The sequence below is a fragment of the Gnatocerus cornutus genome, chromosome 4, assembly GCF_029298725.1.
Source record: "Gnatocerus cornutus isolate USDA-ARS CGAHR chromosome 4, icGnaCorn1.1, whole genome shotgun sequence".
NCBI lineage: Eukaryota > Metazoa > Arthropoda > Insecta > Coleoptera > Tenebrionidae > Gnatocerus > Gnatocerus cornutus.
In genome coordinates this window covers 6,517,416-6,529,054 of record NC_142236.1, presented here as the reverse complement: position 1 = coordinate 6,529,054, position 11,639 = coordinate 6,517,416, and positions in this window count along the sequence as shown.

The window sequence follows — 11,639 nt, the reverse complement described above, 5'->3', positions numbered from 1 at the left end:
TAGTTGTAGTTTCAATCTCAGTTTCGGGCGTAGTCTCAATCTTAGAGGATTGGTTGTATCTCAGTGTCACTTTTGGTTGTCTTGATCTCAATTCCAGTTATAGTCTCAATATTTGACTCTGATACTAATTTAAGACAAAATTTGAATTTCTTTCTTTGTCTCAGGTAAAATCTCAATTTTTTATTGCTCAGGATTAGTCATATCAATGTTATTTCATAACCATTTTAGTGGCGCTCTTAAGTCTCAATGTTGGTCTTGGGCTGTCTCAGGTGTAGTCTTAATCTCAGTTTTTCTTGTATCTCAATGTCCCTTTTGGTTGTAGTCTCAAACTCACTTTTGGTTGTAGTTTCAGTCTCACTTTTTGTTGTTTCAATTTCAGGTTTGATTGTAGTCTCAATCTCAAATTTGGTTGTAATCTCAATCTTACTTTTGATTGTAGCCTCAGTCTTACTTTTAGTAGTCTCAATCTCAGTTTTGGTTGTAGTTTCAATCTCAGTTTTAATTGTTTTAATCTTTTTTTTTGGTTGTAGTCTCAATCTCACTTTTCAATGTAATAATGTCATAATTTTTCTTCAGAAGTCAAGCTAGAAGTTGGCACATAACCTTTATTTTTATAAGAGTTTTGGTGACTTTCATTCTGACGCAAAAAATCGTGCTGTAATGACAAGTTACTAAAAATCGTTTAATAATGGCTCATTACAACACGATTTTTGGTGTCAACATGTAAATTCACTAAAACTCTTTTAAAAATAAAGGTTACGTGCCAACTTCTAGCTTGACTTCTGAAGAAAAATTATGATTGTGATTTATTTATTTATTTAATTGTGATTATATGATACAACGTTTAATCTACGACCACTCACGGCAAAAAATGCAAAATTTTGTTACAACTTGACTTTTACTGTCGTAAATGGATTTACTTTCTGAGCCATGTAATAATTAAATTATGTACAGTTTCTCGCGAAAAGCTCATAGCGAAAGCGCGTGCATCTTTTCAGCGCTTGTACTGTAAATAACTATTCTAGAATCTCAACAAATAAAACCTTTAGCTTCATTTGAATATGTAGGTTCTTCTGGGGATCTTAAGGATCTTCTTGAGAATCATAATGTGAAGAACAGCAAGAAGAGGAGAGAAGAAAGCGAACTTGCATTTCCAGTGTCGAAATTTCAAAGAAACAGCCGCAGAATGTCGAAATATTCGACGATAACCGTTTGGAGAAATTTTTTATGTAATATTAGGTAGTCCGACACCTGTATGAGATAATTCTACTTCCGATCGCATATTGAATGTTAATTCTAAAGTTTTGCAACAATCTCAAATTTTCATACAAAAAACCAAAACTCATAAATTACGTAAATTGTTCTGCTCACTCACCCGAACCAACTGGAATCCACACAAAACTAAGTTTGCGTATTTTCTTAGTTATGTAAGCTAGAAATGGGCTAACAGGACAAAAAGTCAAACATTGGAAGCAAACAGTGATGAAAGTACCACCACGCATCTCTTGGTGGCGCGCCTAATTTTAGCCAGAAAAAGAAATTATATAATTGGAGTAGCCAATATGTCTCGAGGTGTTTTAATAATTATTATTGGTCGAAATTAATAGATGACGAGAAAGTAGGTGGAGTAATTAAAAAGGAAAGAATTTCTCGGAATATTACAAATGGTAAATATAGTTGTCGGCTTGGGATTTTTATTTGTTGAAAGAATTACATGCTAGTTACATCGTGTTTGTGACATCTAATTGTACAAATCGTGACATGCAAATTTTTTTAAAATCGAAGACTTTCTCTGTGAAGCAATCAATACGTCAAGGTTATTTCCTGTGTGCTGAGAATTTTGTAATGTCTGTGGCGAAGTTTTGTGGATTTTTTACTTGCTTGGGTGATGCGGTGTCAAATTGTAAAAACAGAAGAAGGAAATTTTTGAAAATTTCTGATTATTGTTTGTAATTTTCAGTTTCAAAGATTTTACAATGAACTTTGGATAGATTATTATCTACGATTTGCTTATAAGTTGTTCTAAATTTCGTAATTATGGTTAAAATTAATTATGAATAATTTTACGGTTAATCTGAAATTTTCAAAATTTGTCATTACCCTTTGTAATTTTGGCAGTTTTAAAGATATAGCGCTGAAATTTGGTGGGATGATAACTGATTTGCTTATGAATTGTGATAAATTTCATAATTATAGTGCAATAGAATTAAATTTCAGGATTATTGATTTTTATGTAAACTAAAATTTTGAAAATTTCTTATTATTGCTTGTAGATTTGGCAGTTTTAAAGATGTAGTCATTAAATTTGGAGGGAGTATTATCTATGATTTGCTGATAAATTGTGATGAATATCAAAATTATAGAGCAAAGAAATCGAATTTGAAAACTTTTTATTTTTATAGTAGGAATTTTATAACTTTGGTTTAACCCCGCCCACATGAACAAATGACGATTTGAATTTGTCGAATCAAGGAATGGCTAGCCTCCTTTACCCAACATAATTAAAAATTTAACGGCTTTAGTGTCACACTTGTCAAGAAGATTTGCAGTCTTGCAGGAATTCAATTAATCGTGAAATTTTTGTCGATTTTTATGGTGTTCAGACAAATATTAACGAACTATCAAAGTGTTGCAGGTTGAATCAGACTTTCATCCAAAATTCTGTTGGCCTAAAAGGTAGGCGGAGTTAAACCAAAGTTATAAAATTCTGACTCTAGGTGATATTATGAAAATTTTTTATAATCACTTGTAATGTTTACAATTTCAAAGATTTTACAATGAAATTTGGAGAGATTATTGTCTACGATCTGCTTATGAGTTGGGCAAAATTTCAAAATTATAGAGCAAAAGAAACAAATTTCAGAATTTTTCATTTCTTGATTAATCTAAAAATTTTCAAACTTCTTATTACCTCTTATAATTTTGGCAGTTTTAAAAATATAGCGATAAAAGTTATTGGAAGTACGATCAGTAATTTTCCTATTAACTGTAATAAACTTCATAATTATAGAGCATTCGAATTAAATTTCAGGATTTTTAATTTTTAGGCAAAACTGAAATTTTGAAAATTTATTAGGTATTATTACTTGCAGATTTAACAGTTTTAATGACATAATAATAAAATATAGAGGGATTATTATACATGATTTGCTTGTGAGTTGTAGTAAATTTCATAATTATTTGGCAAAAGAATCGAATTTCAAATTTTTTTATTTTTAGGTCAAACTGAATTTTTTTTTTGATTTTCACTTGTAGCTTTGACAGTTTTAATAGTTATTTACAGACGCGTGTGGTAACTTACATTTTACAGCGCGAAATCAGTTTGAATGATTGAGCGCTGTAAAATGGTTAACGCACAAGAGTTGTATTAAACGTTTTGGCCGAAAAAGTTGTAATTGAAATAATTAGTTTTTTCAAAATTTATGAGAACTGTCACATCTGACCTATAAATTTCGTCATCTGTCAATTCTGTCAATTCTGCAGTTAGTGCACAAAAAGTCTACAAGATGGCGCTGGATAAGAAATCTTTTAATATGACTTTAAAAATAGAAATATTGTCTTAATTGAGATAATTATTAAGGTAAATACTACTTTGGTGATCAATTTTCATTATGGTAAAGTGATTTCGATTTCATCTTATGAGAATAACTCCATATATTTATATATGGACCACACTGTATACGTTTTTTTTTTTATAAGCACATACATTCATACATATGAAATTTCTTTGATGCAATGCGATCAGTTTTCGAAAATATTGATACAATACAAAAGCATGAAATAAGAAATGAAGAAACAAAACTGTACAAAATTAATACAATTACACGAAAAATACTTCAGAAGATAAAACTTGATGTGATGAACAAATGACAGAGGTGAAGGAATCCGGAATAGGAAAAGGTAAACGCAGCAACTAAAATGGAAATGTAAAAATTCAGCTCAATTAACCATTTATACAACCATTAGGAATCGTGTAGGCGGAACATGAACAAACGGATGAAAATCTGGAAAAAAAATACATACATACTCTTATGTAACAGACATAATATTAAGATAAAAATGATTAGACAAAAGATTGTAGAAGAAGAATGAGAACATGTAAGTAAATTTGACAAAATGAACTTTTCAAGTTAGTAAATATTCAAAATAAAGATTTTTAACAACCACAGTAATTGAGCCTCAAACTTTTTTCAAAAATTAATAATGATGACAGGTTAACACGAATTTTGTTTTTGATAGGTAAGAGGGTATGAAATTTCGATAAACTTATCGATAGTTAGATGAAAAAAAATTGATCGAAAAAGTTTGTTTTTGTATCCAAGAGAACGGTGGAGAATTAACATTGAAAATCCATATTTTATTATCATAACTAAGGGAAAGGCACACTTTCTAAGGAATATAAGTATTTTTTCTTTATTTCTGAACATAATGAATAGAAAATAATTTTTCCAATTATAACATCTAAAAAATCTAACAATTTCGAGAAAAAGAACGTTCCAAAAATTAGAACAATTTGAAGAATATAAGAGGTCTAGGCAAAAGTTTCTCAAATCCGAGAAATTGACGATACAAAAAAACAAAAAAAAATATTGATAATTTGAAGAAACCAAATTATCTAGAAATGAAAAGTGTCCCCTAACAGTAAATACATCGAAAAACTAGAATTTAACGTATTTTTTAATCGTCAAATTCTTCCATTTAAAGAATCTAAAAAAAAATTACAAAAAACTCAAGGAATCAAGCATTCCAAAAATACGAAGAATTTAAAGAATCAAGGAATACAAAGAAACAAAAAAAACAGTCAAATCTCAAGAAATTCACGATCCAAAAAAATTAGAAAATCCCAAACAGTAAATAAATTTAAAAGCCAAAATTATCGATTCAAAAAAAAATGAAAATACAAGTCACAAAATTAAGAAAAATCTTTCTAAATTTTCAAGTAACTCATAATTTTGAAATTAAAAAAAAGTTTATTAATCAAACTCTTGACTTCAATTTCTTAAAAACGAATCTATTGAACATCACAGATTGGAAACATCTAATTTTTGAAGAAAATAAACATTTTAAAATATTCGAAAATTTGTTTTATTCACTTATTTATAACTAAGGGAAAAGCACACTTTCTAAGGAATATAAGTATTTTTTCTTTATTTCTGAACATAATGAATAGAAAAATCATAAAACAAATTTTAGAACAAAAACAGTTTGTTTTAGTTGCGTAATCTTATTAACATGGTAATTAAAAGTTCTGACATTTTTGACTATTTATACAACATTATTTATATAAATATAATTTTTGATTCTAGATTTTATAATCTGCAGTCGATATGCTTTCTCCACCGATAACAGTACATAATTTTGCAAATTTATGATTTTGTTAAAGGAATTTATAAAAATGCATGAGTTGACGCAAAAGATCTGAAATTCGATTCGTTTGTTGCATAATTTTGAAATTTAGCACAGTTCATAAGTTAATCATAGATCGTATTCATAAGCAAGCCATAGAAAATACTTCTTCTAAATTTGATTGCTATATCTTTAAAACTGCCAGAATTACTACAAGTACTAAGAAATTTTGAAAATTTGAGTTCATACTAAAAATGAAAATTTCGAAAATTCGCCACGTTTGCTCTATAATTTTTGAAATTTTGCATAGTTCATGAGCAAACAATAGACGATAATCCTTTCAAATTTTTTTGAGCATTATGTCCTTAAGTTGTCTTGTTATTAAAGATGACCTTTTTACCTTAAAAATTAATTTTATTAGTGGGGCCATTTAAAATTCGAAAATTGTTGTGAAAAAATTGTCATATATGTCAGAATAACATTTTTAATTCTTCTTTTTATACATATCACCTTTGGCTCAGACGGCATTTGCTAGAGAGCCATCAAATCCTACAAACAGTTGCTCCAATGTAAATAATTTCTAGATGAATTCTGGAAAACGGAGCAAAACTGACTTTAAAAATGACATTGCTTCATATTTTTGTAATGATAATCTCTCCATGAGATCATATTCAGTATTGCAGCAATTCCAAGAACAAATCTTACTTTATGTAATAAAAAGAACAGTCGCACTTGAGCACTCCTTTCGCAATTTTCTTAACAAGTTTATTTAACTTCTCTAATAGACTAATAGCTAATTTAGTGTCGCACTGTTTCCTTAACGTTTTAATGACTCCATGAATGAAAAACACCTGACTGTTTTTTTACATAATTAACGAACTAGTTAATTAATAATGTGGTCGTTACAAAGAAATGCAATTTTTTTAGTGACGAAATTTTTGCACTTTTGAGGCGTGCTTCGTTGTATTATTTGCAATTGTTTGTTTACTGTTATGCAAGTTAATTTGACGATGGTAATGCAGTTCGGGTTATTTCAATTATCATGTGCAGTAGACCACTTTCGGAATTATATCACGATCATCCTAATTATGGATTAAGTGCGTTTATAATCATGACCAGCAATCATAGCAATAAAGTATTATATAATAAGCCAAAATTTTATTTATAATAGTGTCAATATAAAATGTTAAATTTAATTATAATTATACAACAGGTGAGTCGTATGATTAAAAGAATTAATTTTAATAATATTTTTAGGAGGATTTTTATTTTTTTCATTAGTTTTATTCTAATTGCATTGAATGAACTTCTAAGTTATAACTTTCTCTCAATGAATATTTTTGTTTCAAGGTTTTGTTGACATGGATATCCTGTGTCCGATATAAATACAAAAAATTATCATAATTACTTGTCATTATTCTAGACAATAAAATTAAGCTTGTACTTAAACTACTTGGTATACTTAACTAATTTGGTTGGTTTCTTAATTTTTTTTAGAAAGGAAAAATTTAAACATTGTCTACATTCATTAATTGCAATTTTTTATTTTCAGTATTTCTAATTTTTTGGCTTCTATTATGTAGGTGGACCTAAATTAGCTTACTTAGCATTTTTCTCATTTGAAGAACAAAAATATCCAAGACATGAAAAGTATTTCTTCCATCAAAAAAAATCTAAGAAATTCAACAACCCGAGGAATCGGACATTCCTAAAATAAGAAAAAAATGAAGAAATCAAAAGAATCCAACGTCCAAAAAATCCCACAAATCCGAAGAAATTGTCGTTCCAAAAAAATTGAAAAATTGAAAGAAAAGACTTGAAGAATCAAAATTATCCAAAAGATAAACCAAACAGTGAATAAATCTAAAAACTAAAATTTAGCGATTTTTCTGCATCGTAAATTTCTTACAAAAAATCTAACAAACATTTAGAATCACACGATCCAAATAGACAAGGAATTTTGAAAAATTGAAGATTCCAAAGAATACAACGAATCCAGAAAATCAAAAGAATACGACGTCAAAAAATCCGACAAATCTGAAAAAATTGACGGTTCAAAAAATTCCAAAATTTTGAAGATTTTAAGCATCCAAATAATCCAATAGATGAAAAATCCCCAAACAGTGAATTAATCTAAAAATTAAAATTTGTCGTTTCTTTTGCATCGTCAATTTCTTCATCCAAAAAATGTAAAAATCAAACAAATGCGAAGAATGAGGCGATCCAAAAATCCAAAGAATTTGAACAATCCAAGAGATACCGAAAATACAGAAAGACAGAAAAATATAACGCAAAAAAATTCGAATAATCTGAAGAAATTGACGATTCAAAAAATTAAATGTTTTTGAAAATTTTAAAAGTATCCCAAAACAATGAATACTTCCAAAATCCAAAATTTATCGTTTTTTTGGATCGTCAATTTCTTCTATTCAAAGAATCTAAAAAATCAAACAAACTCGAAAAAAGGTTCAGAAAACAAAGAATTTGAAGAATCCAAGGAATACAAAGAATTCACAAAGTCGGAAGAACACGTCATCCAAAAAATTCAATGGATGAAAAAATCCCCAAACAGTGAATTAATCCAAAAATTTAAATTTATCGTTTTTTTTTGGCATCGTCAATTTTTTCATCCAAACAATTTAAAAAGTCTAACAAATGCGAAGAATAAGACGATCCAAAAATCCAAGAGATACAGAAAATACCGAAAGTCAGAAGAATACAACGCACAAAAAATTTGAATAATCTGAATAAATTGACGATCCAAAAAAAGTAAAAATTTTTGAAAATTTAAAAAATCCAGAAATGAAAAGTATCCTAAAACTGTTAATACATCCAAAACGTAAAATTTATAATTTTTTTTATCGTCTATTTCTTCCATTCAAAGAATCTAAAAAATTTAACAAACTCGAAAAAACGTCCAAAAATGAGAAGAACTTAAAGAATCCAAAAGATACGGAGAATTCAAAGAATAAGAAGAATCGAACAATCCAAAAAACCAAAGAATTTGAAAAAACGAAGGAATACAAAGAAACCAAAAAATTCTGAAATCAAATGTATCCCCAAACAGTAAATATACCCAACAACTAACATTTATCGTTTTTTTTTAATCGTCAAATTTTTCCAATTATAACATCTAAAAAATCTAACAATTTCGAGAAAAAGAACGTTCCAAAAATTAGAACAATTTGAAGAATATAAGAGGTCTAGGCAAAAGTTTCTCAAATCCGAGAAATTGACGATACAAAAAAACAAAAAAAATTATTGATAATTTGAAGAAACCAAATTATCTAGAAATAAAAAGTGTCCCCTAACAGTAAATACATTGAAAAACTAGAATTTAACGTTTTTTTAATCGTCAAATTTTTCCATTTAAAGAATCTAAAAAAAAATAACGAAAAACTCAAAGAATCAAGCATTCCAAAAATACGAAGAATTTAAAGAATCAAGAAATACAAAGAAACCAAAAAAACAGTCAAATCTCAAGAAATTCACGATCCAAAAAAATTCGAAAAATCCCAAACAGTAAATAAATTTAAAAGCCAAAATTATCGATTCAAAAAAAAATGAAAATACAAGTCACAAAATTAAGAATAATCTTTGAAATTTAAAAAAAGTTTATTAATCAAACTCTTGACTTCAATTTCTTAAAAACGAATCTATTGAACATCACAGATTGGAAACATCTAATTTTTGAAGAAAATAAACATTTTAAAATATTCGAAAATTTGTTTTGTTCACTTATTTATCCGTCCATAACCATCTCGATTGTTAATAAGCTTGTAAAACTACGAAATTATTAAAAGGACCTGACTTCCTCGAGAAATTTTCATTTTCAATTTTCAATTTAAAAAAATTTCCAAAATTGTAATTGTAACTGCAAAACCAAAGAGGCTTAAAATGAAAAGTACTAAAAGTCCCTAAAAAGTCTTAACAGCGACGTCAAAAGTGACAATACTACCAACGCAACGGTTAAAAATGCAAGGCCTTCTAGATATTTTCTACACACCTTAAACGTAATTGTAATTATTGTGGCATCATTTCCTAACGTTTCGTACCAATAAGGAACACCTTGCACAATTCTAAATAAACAATAAAAAGTGCATTAAACACTTATACCTACATTTCGTAAAAAGTGGGCGTCGCCTCTTCTCGAAATTTTCAAAAACATTACAAAACCGTGTCGGCGAAATTTCTGTCACATTTTGATATAATTACGTCAAATTACGTTACGCAGACAACACGTATCAGTGGAAAGTGTTGAAATTAATTGAAGAAAAATACAATGAGGCGTCTAATAAACATTTTTATTTATTTATGAAGCGATAGAGGAAATTAATTACAACGCAATTAATGCAAGAATTGTGAAACTCGATGATTTCGTTACATAAAGTAAATTTGTTCTTGGAATTGTTGCGATCTTGGAGATTGAATCGGTGGAAATTTGGCTTGACCTACATGAAACGATGGTATTTCCTGCACTATTGCACCGATCGGAGTGTAGGCACGTAATAAAAAAAATAATAAACCACGCCGGAAATCACGTGCCGTTTTCACTTTTCATGGCCTGTTTTGGTTTTCCGAAATTCCCAATACGTTTATTAATTGTTGACTTTACACAATTGAAGAGTAAACTTTCTCCGTCTAACGAGTCAGTTTTTTTTATTTATGCGGACACTTTTCCTTTTTATTTCTTAGATTGTCGTAAACTTCCGAAGGAATATTGTCGAGCTTCCACGACCGATGTTATCATTTTTAACACAACTGACCGGTTTATCTCGAGTTGCGTAAGAGAAGAAATGTGCTGCCGAGTTTCATAATTTTGATATATTTTTAGAGTTATTTAACGTGTTAACGCATCCGAAATACGTAAACAAAAAAAAAAGGGAAAAAAAAGCCGGAGGAATTTTTAGCAGGAGGTTATGGAATTAAAACGGTGAAAAAAGGAAGTGTGAAAGTCTGAATTATTATAAGAAGTTCAAGTGAAATTTAGAAGATGAAATTGTGACAGTTTACGAGGAAATGAAGAAAACATTGTATAATTTTTTAGAAAATTTTGGGTTTGTAATTTTTTAAATATAATGAGGACTTCTTAAACCATTTTAGGTACTCGGGTGTCAGATAAGATCTAAGGCTGTGAAAAAAACATTCAAGATCAAACATGCAGAATCAAAATTTTACGCCAAGATTTCAAGTACTCAAAATTAGCCAAAATCCACAAAAGAGCCAAAAAATGCAAAAAGCATGAGGGCCCGATTTTAAGTCAGTGGCGCAAAACTGCGTTCATTAGTTTGATTGAGGTTGTTAAGGCGCAACTCTGATTTGCAATGCCGCAAGACAACATGAAATCGGGCCCTAAGTGCTGAATAAGTAGCTACAATAATAATAAGATTATTAAAACTTATCGGATATTTAGGTTCAATAGTTTCTCAGTTTTTTCATTTCAATCGTCGTTTTGTATTGAAATAAGCGGATTTCTTTAAAAATCTTGATGATTTCGTGCAGATTTCTGCTGTTTTCTTGCAATTTAACCGTTAAATCTTGATAAAAAGTGACAGTTTTGTAGATTTCGAGCTATTCTTTGCGAATTCAAGCCAGAAAAAATCGAAAATCAGCGAGAAATCGTCGTTTTGCATTGAAATAAGCGGATTTCTTTAAGAATCTTGATGATTTCGTGCAGATTTCTGCTGTTTTCTTGCAATTCAGCCGTTAAATTTTGATAAAAAGTGACAGTTTTAATTTTTTTTAAGTTTCCTGTTTATGGATTTTTAAATTTTTTATTTTAAAGTTATAGGACATGATTTCTCATATTTTTACATTACTCAAATGTAGATATTTTTTTAGGATTTTGAATTCTAAATTTTCAGGTTTTTATTGTGAAATCATAAACTTTCAGGTTTTCAGATTTTGTTTTCAGTTCCTCAGGATCAACTTTTGTTTTTGTATATTGAGGTTGAGTCAAAATTGTTTTTTAAATTTTATTGTTTTGCTGTTAAAATTAGCAGTTTTCTAGTGTTTACAGAAAAAATTTTAAATTTTTCTTTTCAGTTAAGAAATAAAAAAAATACAAAATCTGTTTTTTGGTTTTGTTATTTTCTCATTGAGAACCGCGAAACAAACCTAAGCTCCCGGTTTTTAACATAAAATTAAAAATTTTGACTTTGTGAAAAAAAATTAATTGGGCATTTCAATTTCAATGTCAATTCAATCTAAAATATTTTAAAAAATTAAAAAAATACTTCAAAAGAAAATTGTTTTTTGGTTCTATAATTTTGCACTCTAGCACACTTCATAGG